General features: G+C 44.7%; 1 protein-coding gene across 1 annotated transcript in view; it reads right to left on the bottom strand.

The window, feature by feature from the left end:
• The window catches only part of ARHGEF17 (Rho guanine nucleotide exchange factor 17), a 555,625-nt gene that overhangs the window by 314,072 nt on the left and 228,792 nt on the right, over positions 1-12,761 (bottom strand). The gene's annotated exons all lie outside the window — the stretch shown is intronic.

Here is a 12,761-nt window from a genome sequence, read left to right as displayed (position 1 = left end):
CCTTGTGACTCTGGGCAAGTCACTTAACCCTCCATTGCCCCATGTAAGCCGCATTGAGCCTGCCATGAGTGGGAAAGCGCGGGGTACAAATGTAACAAAAATAAAATAGATACTATTGGAGATTCTACATGGAATGTTGCTACTATTGGAGATTCTACATGGAATGTTGCTATTCCACTAGCAACATTCCATGTAGAAGCCTGCGCGGCCACATTGGTGATCTGCAAGGGCCGACTTCTACATGGAATGTTGCTAGTGGAATAGCAACATTCCATGTAGAATCTCAAATAGTAGCAACAGTGGAGGAGTGGCCTAGTGGTTAGGGTGGTGGACTCTGGTCCTGAGGAACAGAGTTCAATTCCCACTTCAGGCACAGGCAGCTCCTTGTGACTCTGGGCAAGTCACTTAACCCTCCATTGCCCCATGTAAGACGCATTGAGCCTGCCATGAGTGGGAAAGCGCGGGGTACAAATGTAACAAAAATAAATCCACAATTATTATTCATGAGATAGACTGGCATGCACTCCCTCCACCACATACAAATCTCTCTCATGCATGGAAAAGCAGTTAATGTAACTGGGATTAAAAAAAGGTTTGGACAAATTCCTGAAGGAAAAGTTCATAAATGGCTACCAAGATAGACCTGGGGAAGCCACTGCTACTCCCTGGGGTTAAGTAGCAGGGAATCTTGTTACATTTTGGGACTCTGCCGGGTACTTGATACCTGGACCAGCCGCTGTTGGAAACAGAATACTGGGCTGAACGAAGCCTTGGTCTGACCCATTAGGGAAACCTTTTTATGTTCTTTCCAACTATCGCCCCATCTCCCTCCTCCCTTTCCTATCCAAGATACTTGAACGTGCTGTTCACCGCTCCTCAGTACCTCTCCACTCTCATCTCTCCCTACATTCCTCCCCTGGAACTCCGTTCACTGGGTAAATCTCTCTTATCTGCAGCCTTCTCCTCCACCGCTAACTCTAGACTTTGCTCCTTTTATCTTGCTGCACCACATGACTGGAATAGACTTCCTGAGCCAGTACGCCAAGCTCCATCTCTGGCCGTCTTCAAATCTAAGCTAAAAGCCCACCTTTTTGATGCTGCTTTTAACTCCTAACCCTTATTCACTTGTTTAGAACCCTTATTTTATCACCCTCACTTTAATATTCCCTTATCTCTTGTTTGTCTGTCCTGATTACATTGTAACCTCTGTCGAGCAGAGACTGTCTCTTCATGTTCAAGTGTACAGCGCTGCGTACGTCTAGTAGCGCTTTAGAAATGATAAGTAGTAGTAGTAGTCTTTGGGATTCTGGAATCTTGCTACTCTATGGGATTCTGCACAGAATCTTGCTACATTGGGATTCCGGAATCTTGCTACTCTTTGTCATCCCTTATTTGTCCTGTTTGTCTGTCCTAATTAGATTGTAAGCTCTGTGGAGCAGGGACTGTCTCTTCATGTTGAAGTGTACAGCGCTGCGTACGTCTAGTAGCGCTTTAGAAATGATAAGTAGTAGTAGTAGTCTTTGGGATTCCGGAATCTTGCTACTCTCTGGGATTCTGCACAGAATCTTGCTACGTTGGGATTCCAGAATCTTGCTACTCTTTGTCCTTATCCCTTATTTGTCCTGTTTGTCTGTCCTGATTAGATTGTAAGCTCTGTGGAGCAGGGACTGTCTCTTCATGTTCAAGTGTACTGCGCTGCGTACGTCTAGTAGCGCTATAGAAATGAGAAGTAGTAACAGTAGTAGTAGTTCTTATGTTCTAACGTATCTATTTAAGGCAGGACTGATCCACTTTTGCCATGCCCTCAGGATGCCCCTGGTCTCTCCTACACTTATACACAGATCTTTTAAAGGGACATCAAGTTGTCCTGTTATAATTTATGTATTCGCTGGTGCAGGATTTTTCAGCCAAAGCACCAATGCGGTTTGCACACCCTTTTTTTAATATGCATCTCATATTATTTATTACATTTGTACCCCGCGCTTTCCCACACAAGGCAGGCTCAATGCGGCTTACATAGTAACAATATAAAGAATCACAAAGTCGTAAGAATATACAATTTTAGTAAACATAATATTAATGGGGTTAATGGATAAGTAAATTACATGCTTACAATGGGATTTGTATAATCACAAAGATAAAGCAATACCTAGAATAGTGTCTGCCATTTTTATAGCATATTTAACATACACAGTGTTGTACAGTGGTCATAAATACTGCATCAGAGGCAAAACTAAAAACAAAACAAAATTACGACCACATCTTGAAGGAACATTACAAATTTTTTAAATAAACGTTCACAAATGTAAATCATATCAGAATCATATGGAAAAATAAAACCATAACAGAACCATGTATAGCTGTGGGGAAACAGAGAGAAATGCAGACATATATCCCCCTGTTTACTAACGCGTGCTAGCAGCTGCTGGGTGTGGTAATGCCTATTCCCTTTGAACGGGCTGTGTCGGCAATGTCACACAGTATCCAAGCAGAAAGACTATGTGAAAATTCCGTAAGCAAAAACAGTGAATAGCAGGTACAATACTCATTACATTTGTAGTGTGATGGTAAAACAGGCTACAGAAAAATAAAATCAGTGAGGTGAAGGGCAGACATAGATATAATTAATACATACCTAGAGAGGCAAAATCAAACGCAAACTCTCTCCCACAACTATGCATGGTTCTGATATGTTTTTTTCATATGATTTTGATTGGGGGTTTTTTGTTCGTTTTAATGTTGCTTCAAAATGTGATCATAATTTTGTTTTTTAGCTTTGCATCTGATGAAACATGGCCATGTTGGGTGTAAGTATTACTGGTAGAATTCAAAGTTCTTCCTACTGCTTTCAACATGTGTTGGTTGTCTGTTTATTCTGCTGTGCTTGCATTGCATATCTTCTGCATCTTGTGTTCTTTCCAGTTTGCTCACACCAGTAGTAGCTCGGCTCACAATCTAAGTTTGTACCTGAGGCAACGGAGAATTAAGTGACTTGCCCAAGATCACAAGGAGCAGCAGTGGGATTTGAACTGGCCACTTCTGGATTGCAACACTGGTGCTCTAACCACTAGGCCACTCCTCCACTCCTTTTAACTCTTAACCCTTACTCACTTGTTCGGTACCCATATTTTATCATTCCCACCTTAGTAATTCTCTTATTCATTATTTGTCCTGTTTGTCTGGCCAAATTAGATCGTAAGCTTTATGTCCCCACCCAAGGGCAGCCCAACCATTAGGCCACCTGAGGCCCGGCACTCTTTCGGAAGCGGCATCTTCCCATTCCTTCCTCCGACCGTTCCCAGAGTTTACCTTCTTTCTTCATGTTCCAAAAACCGGTGGCGGAAGGAAGCAATTCTCATACGCCACCACTCAGGAAATTACATCAAGAGGCAGGCCACGGCAGGGAGAAGAGGCCTATGGGAATCGCTGCCACAGCCGCCTTTTGGAAATGAAAAAAAATAGGGTAAACGTGGGGAAGAGGGTTGAAGAGAGAAGGGAAGAGTGCCGCCAGAGGCCCCTGCCTCAGTTTGCCTAATGGTAGGGCCGCCCCTGCCCTCTTCCCCCATGCTCCAGCCATGTGAACACTCCCTTTGAATTAAACACTGTATCACTTACACGCACCCGTTACGGTGTGACCTGCAAATGTGACAACATTCTATACACTGACATGCAGCGGTCTGTTATAGATTTGCCATTTAACCTTCAAATTCTATATATGCATTCAAAATTGCAAACACAATTTACTGAGCCAATTAGCAGCAATAATTAGGTGCTAGCAATCAAATATTGATGCTAATTGGCAACAATTTGCACTTACGTGCCCATGTTCCTAGTCGTTATTCTATAAAGATGTGCGTGTACATTTTCATGCTCGGATTTGAAGAGGGGGCGTGGCCATGGGAAGGGGTGTTCCTAGACTTTGCGCGCAGTGTTAGGTGAACAGCTTTGGGTGAATCTCTTCATAAAGGCGATCAATAAATCCCAATAAATAAATACTTCAGGTGTGAGGACTTACACCCGGTTTCAGCTGGCGTAAATTCTTGTGCCCAAAAGTCGGCACGGATCCTGGCACTCAACTCCGAGCGCCGTTTACAGAATAGGTGTCTATAGGGATATCGTAGACACGTACATGGTTAACGCGCGTTAAAAATATTAACAAGTCTATAATGCTGCTTATTTATTTATTACATTTGTACCCCGCGTTTTCCCACCGTATGGCAAGTTCAATGCGGCTTACATATTGCTAAAAAGGCGGTTACAAAATTTAGATTTGTAGAAGTCTAGTACATAATAAGAAGTACAATAAACACTTAGGTTGATATATTAGCATATTGCGAGAGAGGTTAATATTATTTTTTTCCATTTCTGGTGGTATGGGATTAGGCAGATCCGGGGGGTAAAGACTTCTTGAAAAGATATGTTTTCAGTTTTTTTCTCAATTGTAGGTATCTTTCTGTGAGTTTCAGGTCTTTGGGTAGTGAGTTCCAAAGTTGTGTGCCTATAAAGGAGAAGCTGGCGGCATACATGTCAGACTTGATAGACCTACCATCCAGGAATGCTAAAAATTCTTCTGGCACATTCCTCAATCTTCATTTCCCCAACTGCAAAGGTCTAAAGTACAAACTAATGCACGCATCAACCTTTTCTTATATGAGCGCACAGCTCTGGAACGCATTACCACGGAACCTGAAAGCGGTCCACGAACTAACCAACTTCCGGAAACTACTAAAGACCCATCTCTTCGACAAGACTTATCACAAAGACCAAGTCATGTGAAACTCACACTTATACCAAGAATGTAAATCAATGCCTCCTGTCTCTTACTTTTATGCATTCCATTACCATCCAACACAAACCCTGCTGTAACTCCAAATGCCTACCCTCTTCTCATTTCCAATATCCATGATGTATTGTAAGCCACATTGAGCCTGCAAAGAGGTGGGATTTACTCATATCACCCCTCTCCTCAGGTCACTTCACTGGTTTCCAATCAGATACCGCATTCAATTCAAGCTTCTCCTTCTTACCTACAAATGCACTCAGTCTGCAGCCCCTCACTACCTCTCCTCCCTCATCTCCCCCTATGTTCCCGCCCGTAACCTCCGTTCACAGGACAAATCCCTCCTCTCTGTACCCTTCTCCAACACCGCCAACTCCAGGCTCCGCTCATTCTGCCTCGCCTCACCCTATGCTTGGAACAACCTTCCTGAGCCCTTACGCCAAGCCCCCTCCCTGCCCGTCTTCAAGTCTTTGCTTAAAACCCAACTCTTCAATGCTGCATTCGGCACCTAACTCTTACCGTTCACTAAATCCAGACTGCCCCAATTTGACCGCCCCTATCGGACTGTCCGTTCACTCGTCTCTTAGATTGTAAGCTCCTTGAGCAGGGACCGTCCCTCTATGTTAAATTGTACAGCGCTGCGTAACCCTAGTAGCGCTCTAGAAATGTTAAGTAGTAGTAGTAGTATTACATATAGCAGTGATTTAACCAGAGCTGAGATTGTGATGTCATAATGCCTCATTCCACCAATGCCTAAGAGCCAACCTCATCAGTGATGTCACAATGGCTTGATTGTCCTATATTTGTCTCACTCTTGTCTATTAGATTGTAAGCTCCTTGAGCAGGGACCGTCCCTCTATGTTAAATTGTACAGCGCTGCGTAACCCTAGTAGCGCTTTAGAAATGTTAAGTAGTAGTAGTAGGGATAACGTGGGATACAAATGCAATAAATAATAATAATAATGTGAAGGTTTGTATTTTATACCTTTGCAATTGGGGTAGCGAAGGGTTAGGTAGTTTCTTGCTGTTCTCGTCACATTTCTTATTGGTAGATCGGTAAGTTCCATCATGTAATCTGGTGCGAGTCCATAGATGATTCTGTGGACTATTGTGCATATTTTGAATGTTATGCCAGCGTTAATAGGAAGCCTTTAGTAAACAGGGCCCTAAATATCCATAAACCTATCTTGGAAATGATCTATAATCTAAACTATGGTAAATGCAGATTTTGTTTTCACTTTCAGTCAAGTTAGCTTATCTATTTTATTTATTTAAAAGTTAACGCGCCACTCGATCTACCGTCCTCAGCAGTTTACAACACAACATACACAATACATTAAAAATCATAAATCACATAAAACCACAAAACAAACCTAAAATCAAAAAACTACATCAACACCATAGTTCCCTCACCATCTATTCTAAAATACTTCATCTGCCCACAAGGCCCATGCTTCAACAGTACATTCTGCAAAAGTACGAAATCTCAGATGTCAATGCAGAGTCGCCTTGTTTGATACGCGTTTTTAGTGATTGCTTAACCAAATCAAAATTCTTTGTAGCGCGCAGCTCAGAAGGTAAAGAGTTCCAAAGCTTTGGCCCTGCAACACGGAACACTTTTGACCTATATTCATCTAATTGGATATTATGAAATGACAGCACACCCAATAAACAATCCAGATAGCCCCCCTTCTTCTGACTGCTGGTACACAATAAGGCTTAACCTTCAAATGTGTGTTAAGGTGAGCGCTTGGCCTCTTTTTCCTACCACACACTGTGCAGTAACAATTTTTTAGCCAAGCTCCCCAACTGACTAGGTTAAATAATTGCTAAATTAGCTTCTCCAACCGAGCAATTCAATACGTCTTTCTTCAAAATACTAAATAATGCACAGAACGGAGAATGAAAAAGCGATAAAGAGAGTCAGGCATATGTGTGAAGCTGTAGGTGGATTCAGTCCCAGAGGATCTGGTCTCCAATCTCAGCCCTTCCAGAACAGATCAGGGGGCGTAGCTGCTATGGGGCCACGGGGGCCTGGGCCCCCGCAGATTTGGCCCTGGACCCCCCTGCCGGCGACCCTCTCAACCCACCCTCCCGCCACCAACCCGCCACCTGCTACCTTTGCTGGCGAGGGACCCCAACCCCCGCCAGCCGAAGTTTTCCTTCGTTTGGTTTCTCAGTCTGACGAAAACCAAACGAAGGAAGAAGACTTCAGCTGGTGGGGGTTGGGGTCTCCCGCCAGCAAAGGTAGGCAATGGCGACGGCGGGTGGGGGGGGGTCAAGAGAGTCATCGGCGGGGGGGTGTCAAAGTTTTTGGAGGTGTTGGCAATGGCGGGGGGGCGGCAGCTAAAATGTGCACCCTCACCTCGGCTCTGGACCCCCCTACCGCTGACGTCTGGCTACGCCCCTGGAACAGATACCCCCAAACATCCTAGAATCTAGCACCTGTGCTAACTCACCTAGGGGGTCATTTACAAAGACGTGGTAGAATTTTCAGCGCGCGCTAAATGCTAGAGAATATATGGGCGTCTGTAGCTTTTACCGCATGCATATTTTTAGCAAGCAGCAAAAACGCTAACGCGCCTTTGTAAAAGACCCACCCAGTGGCGTAGCTTCAGGGGACCAGGGCCCCCTCAAACTGGCTCCGTGGCCCCCGGTTTCGCTGGCAGGGGTCCCAAACCAATGCCAGCTAAGGCATCTGTCCCACATTGGTCTTACATTGCTGGCGCCCTGTCCTGTTTTTCAGCGCCATGCACGCTCGTTTTAATGACCAGCACGGGACAAACGCTTCAGCTGGCGGGGGTTGAGGACCCCCAACAGCCAAGGTACCTTCCAGAACGTTCTGAGTCAATTCTTACATTTAGAGTCAGGACATGTTTTTCTTTTTTTTACTGGCTATGGAAATAGTGTTGTTCTCTTCCACCTTTCCCTGGAATACCACATGGACAGCAAGCTGTCAGGCCATCAGAAAGCAGCTGGACTTAAGTACATAAGTACTGCCATACTGGGACTGACCGAAGGTCCATCAAGCCCAGCATCCTGTTTCCAACAGTGGCCAATACATTTTATGCTGTTTATCCTAGAAATAAGCAGTGGATTTTCCCCAAGTCCATTTTAATAATGTTCTATGGACTGTTCCTTTAGGAAGTCAGCCAAACCTTTTTTTTAAACCCCGCTAGGCTAACTGCTTTTACTACATTCTCTGGCAACAAATTCCAGAGTGAAGAAAAATGTTCTCCAATTCATTTTAAATGTACTACTTTGTAGTTTCATTGCGTGCCCTCTAGATCTGTGCTCACCTTTTAACTTATCTGTGTAATTTAACAGTGTTTGATGTCATTGGAATGCATCTGTGGTGAGCACTGAACAAATCAAGGGCTGGGCAGTTTACTGTGAAACTCTGAGTGTAAACCAATCATAACATAACAACTTTGGCTTAGAAGTGACTCTTGCCAGAGTCTCCGCATTAGTGCCAAAGTTTACCATCACTTCCATTCCACTAGTGAATGCAGGCCTAGGATCCTGCATCTCACAATGTCTTCCAGTGCTGGAACCAGATAGGATGGAATCAAACAGACCTCAAACCACGCACCAGATAAAAAAAAGTTATAATAACATAGGCGTTGCCATATTGGAACAGACTGAAAGTCCATCAAGCCCAGTACCCGGTTTCTAACAGTGGACAATCCGGGTCCCAAAGAACCCGGTAAGTCAGTAAAACAGATTTTATGCTGCTTATCCTAGAAATAAGCAGTGAATATTCTTATGGACTTTTAGGAAATTATCCAAACCTTTTTAAACCCTGCTAAGCTAACTGCTTTTGCTACATTCTCTGGCAATGAATTCAGTCCCCCCTCCACAAGGCAGGCCTTCACCCCGAGTTGCTCTTATTTAAGCTCTCTGCCTCCCTCCCCTCATTCTCTATTACTTGCCATTGGCTGGTGTCCCCAGTCCGTCCCAATTTCTGTTCCCAAGAATCTAGATTCAGAAAACCATGAGGTACCCTGTTTGAATCCCCTACACAAGACGGATCTGATGAAAGAGCCATTCCATTTACAAACTACAAAGGAACAGCCCGGAAGACATATTCACTGAAGATATTAATAGCACACGAATTTATAGCTCTTCTGGGAGCTAAGAATAAAGTAAAATAAGGAACACAAATGAAATCATTTGTGCTGTGATAACAACCTTCAACTTTTGCCCTGCAGCTGTTTAAATTGTGGTCAAAGGAACCAATGGAAAAAAAAAACTCCAAAAATCCGCTCTCCATCCAAACTCATGACAGATTTACTAACTCGTTAAACTCACGCCCAAGCCAAGAGCACCCACCAATGCCTTTCAACATCTGTGCACCTCTGTAAGCTGCTGCAACATAGCTTTTAATGAAGGAACCGTTGGCAAAGTTGCACTGGCGTACCTGAGGAAGATAATTTGAAACAGGGGATTCCTGTTGGACGTTTGGAGCAGACAGTGAAAAAGCGAGAAAAAATATAAGTTAAAATAAGTTTGCGCCTTTCTGTTCTTTGACTTTTTTGTGCTGCATATTTTGCATGGACGTATCATTAGTTTTTTCAATCAACAGATTTGGGGAAAAGGGTGTATACGGATTTCTATTGAAGTTTTCACATTCCTGTTTGGATATATAACATGCATTAGATTTTCATGTGTTTGAAATACAGTGGGGGAAATAAGTATTTGATCCCTTGCTGATTTTGTAAGTTTGCCCACTGACAAAGACATGAGCAGCCCATAATTGAAGGGTAGGTTATTGGTAACAGTGAGAGATAGCACATCACAAATTAAATCCGGAAAATCACATTGTGGAAAGTATATGAATTTATTTGCATTCTGCAGAGGGAAATAAGTATTTGATCCCCCACCAACCAGTAAGAGATCTGGCCCCTACAGACCAGGTAGATGCTCCAAATCAACTCGTTACCTGCATGACAGACAGCTGTCGGCAATGGTCACCTGTATGAAAGACACCTGTCCACAGACTCAGTGAATCAGTCAGACTCTAACCTCTACAAAATGGCCAAGAGCAAGGAGCTGTCTAAGGATGTCAGGGACAAGATCATACACCTGCACAAGGCTGGAATGGGCTACAAAACCATCAGTAAGACGCTGGGCGAGAAGGAGACAACTGTTGGTGCCATAGTAAGAAAATGGAAGAAGTACAAAATGACTGTCAATCGACAAAGATCTGGGGCTCCACGCAAAATCTCACCTCGTGGGGTATCCTTGATCATGAGGAAGGTTAGAAATCAGCCTACAACTACAAGGGGGGAACTTGTCAATGATCTCAAGGCAGCTGGGACCACTGTCACCACGAAAACCATTGGTAACACATTACGACATAACGGATTGCAATCCTGCAGTGTCCGCAAGGTCCCCCTGCTCCGGAAGGCACATGTGACGGCCCGTCTGAAGTTTGCCAGTGAACACCTGGATGATGCCGAGAGTGATTGGGAGAAGGTGCTGTGGTCAGATGAGACAAAAATTGAGCTCTTTGGCATGAACTCAACTCGCCGTGTTTGGAGGAAGAGAAATGCTGCCTATGACCCAAAGAACACTGTCCCCACTGTCAAGCATGGAGGTGGAAATGTTATGTTTTGGGGGTGTTTCTCTGCTAAGGGCACAGGACTACTTCACCGCATCAATGGGAGAATGGATGGGGCCATGTACCGTACAATTCTGAGTGACAACCTCCTTCCCTCCGCCAGGGCCTTAAAAATGGGTCGTGGCTGGGTCTTCCAGCACGACAATGACCCAAAACATACAGCCAAGGCAACAAAGGAGTGGCTCAGGAAGAAGCACATTAGGGTCATGGAGTGGCCTAGCCAGTCACCAGACCTTAATCCCATTGAAAACTTATGGAGGGAGCTGAAGCTGCGAGTTGCCAAGCGACAGCCCAGAACTCTTAATGATTTAGAGATGATCTGCAAAGAGGAGTGGACCAAAATTCCTCCTGACATGTGTGCAAACCTCATCATCAACTACAGAAGACGTCTGACCGCTGTGCTTGCCAACAAGGGTTTTGCCACCAAGTATTAGGTCTTGTTTGCCAGAGGGATTAAATACTTATTTCCCTCTGCAGAATGCAAATAAATTCATATACTTTCCACAATGTGATTTTCCGGATTTAATTTGTGATGTGCTATCTCTCACTGTTACCAATAACCTACCCTTCAATTATGGGCTGCTCATGTCTTTGTCAGTGGGCAAACTTACAAAATCAGCAAGGGATCAAATACTTATTTCCCCCACTGTATATATATACTAGCCGTTAAGCCCGTAAAAACGGGCGAGTATTGCAGCCCTCCTCTCTCCCCTGGCCTCACCCCGTCCACTGAACCTCCTCTTTCCCTTGGTCTCCCCCCTCCCCCCATATCCAGCAACCCTCCTCTGTGCCCTGCTCTCACCCCAAGTCCAGCAACCATGGCCTCTCCCCCCTGCCCTCCCCCCATGTCCAGCTACCCTCATCGCCACCACTCCCTCCCCCCTCTGTGCCGGGCCCCCTGCACTGACCTGACAGCGCCTCTCACCTCCGTGTGAAAGCGCTACAGGCAGCAGCAGATCGCTCTGCTACTGCCTGCAGCGCTTCCACACAGAGGTGAGAGGCGCTGTCAGGTCAGTGCAGGGGGCCCGATATGGAGGAGGGCGGGAACGGCGGCGGGGATGGGGGGGGGGGGGAAGGTGGAGGTTGTTTCACGCGATGTTCCTTTCCAAGCAGCAGCGTCCAACAATTCGACTCCGTTTCCCTCTCTGTTCCGCCCTCTGACGTCAGAGAGGGAAGTCTGTACTGCGCATTTGCAAGTGAGTACGGTCACTTGCCGTTTATATGTTTGATATATATATATATATATATATATATATATATTCACACACACACACACATACACAGTGCAATCCGCTTAAGTTCAAGGTTCTGGGACCAAAGAAATGCATGCAGTTAACCGGAGCGTGCACTTAACCATTGTGACCCAAAGAAGCTTGACATCTGATAAACATATGTATAATACTGTTTATTATACTACAGTATACAATCTCCGTTAACTGACATTAGGCTTACTTGAAGTAATCAGTTATAGTCCTCTGTACACTATTGGGTCTGTGAGTTTCATACACTACGTCTGCCAGATGGTAAAAACCCCTTGTTTCGGATTGATCTCTTGCACCCCTTGTCTCGGATTGATCTCTTGAAGTTGTGTTTTTCCACTTTTTTTTTTTTTTTTTTTTTAGATGGTAAAAACTGTCATAGCACTGACATCCAGTGGCCTCCAGATAGGCCCGCACGGTGTTGAGACTCTTCAGCACTCTGGCAAAAGTGACAGGAGGAGGTTGTTGAACTTCATCAGCATGTGCCTCGCTGCTCATTTCATCATCTGTTTCATCATCAGCTGTTGTTGCCTGCGTGTAGGCGCATATCTCGATATCAGTGCTGTCGTCAGCTGTTTGTAGATCGTAATCAACAGCTACGTAGCGATGAAACTCCTCTTCAGTAACACTGGCTGGGATGTCAATAACCTGTTCATCTGACGCGTTTGCAACAGCTGCCTCTGTTTCGTCCCTCTCCACATCCCAGACAAAGCTTGCCCACTTGTAGCAGTTCACAATGGTTGCCTGTGTAACATGATTCCAGGCTTCTTTCTGCATTTGTAGGGAATCCAACAGTGATAGATTGCGAGCCAGTTCAACAGCACGTTTATCCTTGCCAGTCTGGTCATCCATAACGCTCATCAGACGACGTAGAACAAGAGCCCGATAAAGTTGTTTGAAATTGGCTATTATGCTCTGATCCATAGGTTGGATCAGAGAGGTAGTGTTTGGTGTTAGGAAGACCACCTTGACGTTAGACAGCCTGACATCATCACTGTGTGCAGCACAATTATCACAAAGCAACAAAATCTGATGCTTTTGTGCCCACATTCTAGTGTCTAACTTCTTTAGCCACTGCTTCCAAATTTCCCCAATCATC

Source organism: Microcaecilia unicolor, chromosome 4 (genome assembly GCF_901765095.1).
Source record: "Microcaecilia unicolor chromosome 4, aMicUni1.1, whole genome shotgun sequence".
Classification (NCBI taxonomy): domain Eukaryota; kingdom Metazoa; phylum Chordata; class Amphibia; order Gymnophiona; family Siphonopidae; genus Microcaecilia; species Microcaecilia unicolor.
This window is presented reverse-complemented; position numbering and strand designations above follow the sequence as displayed.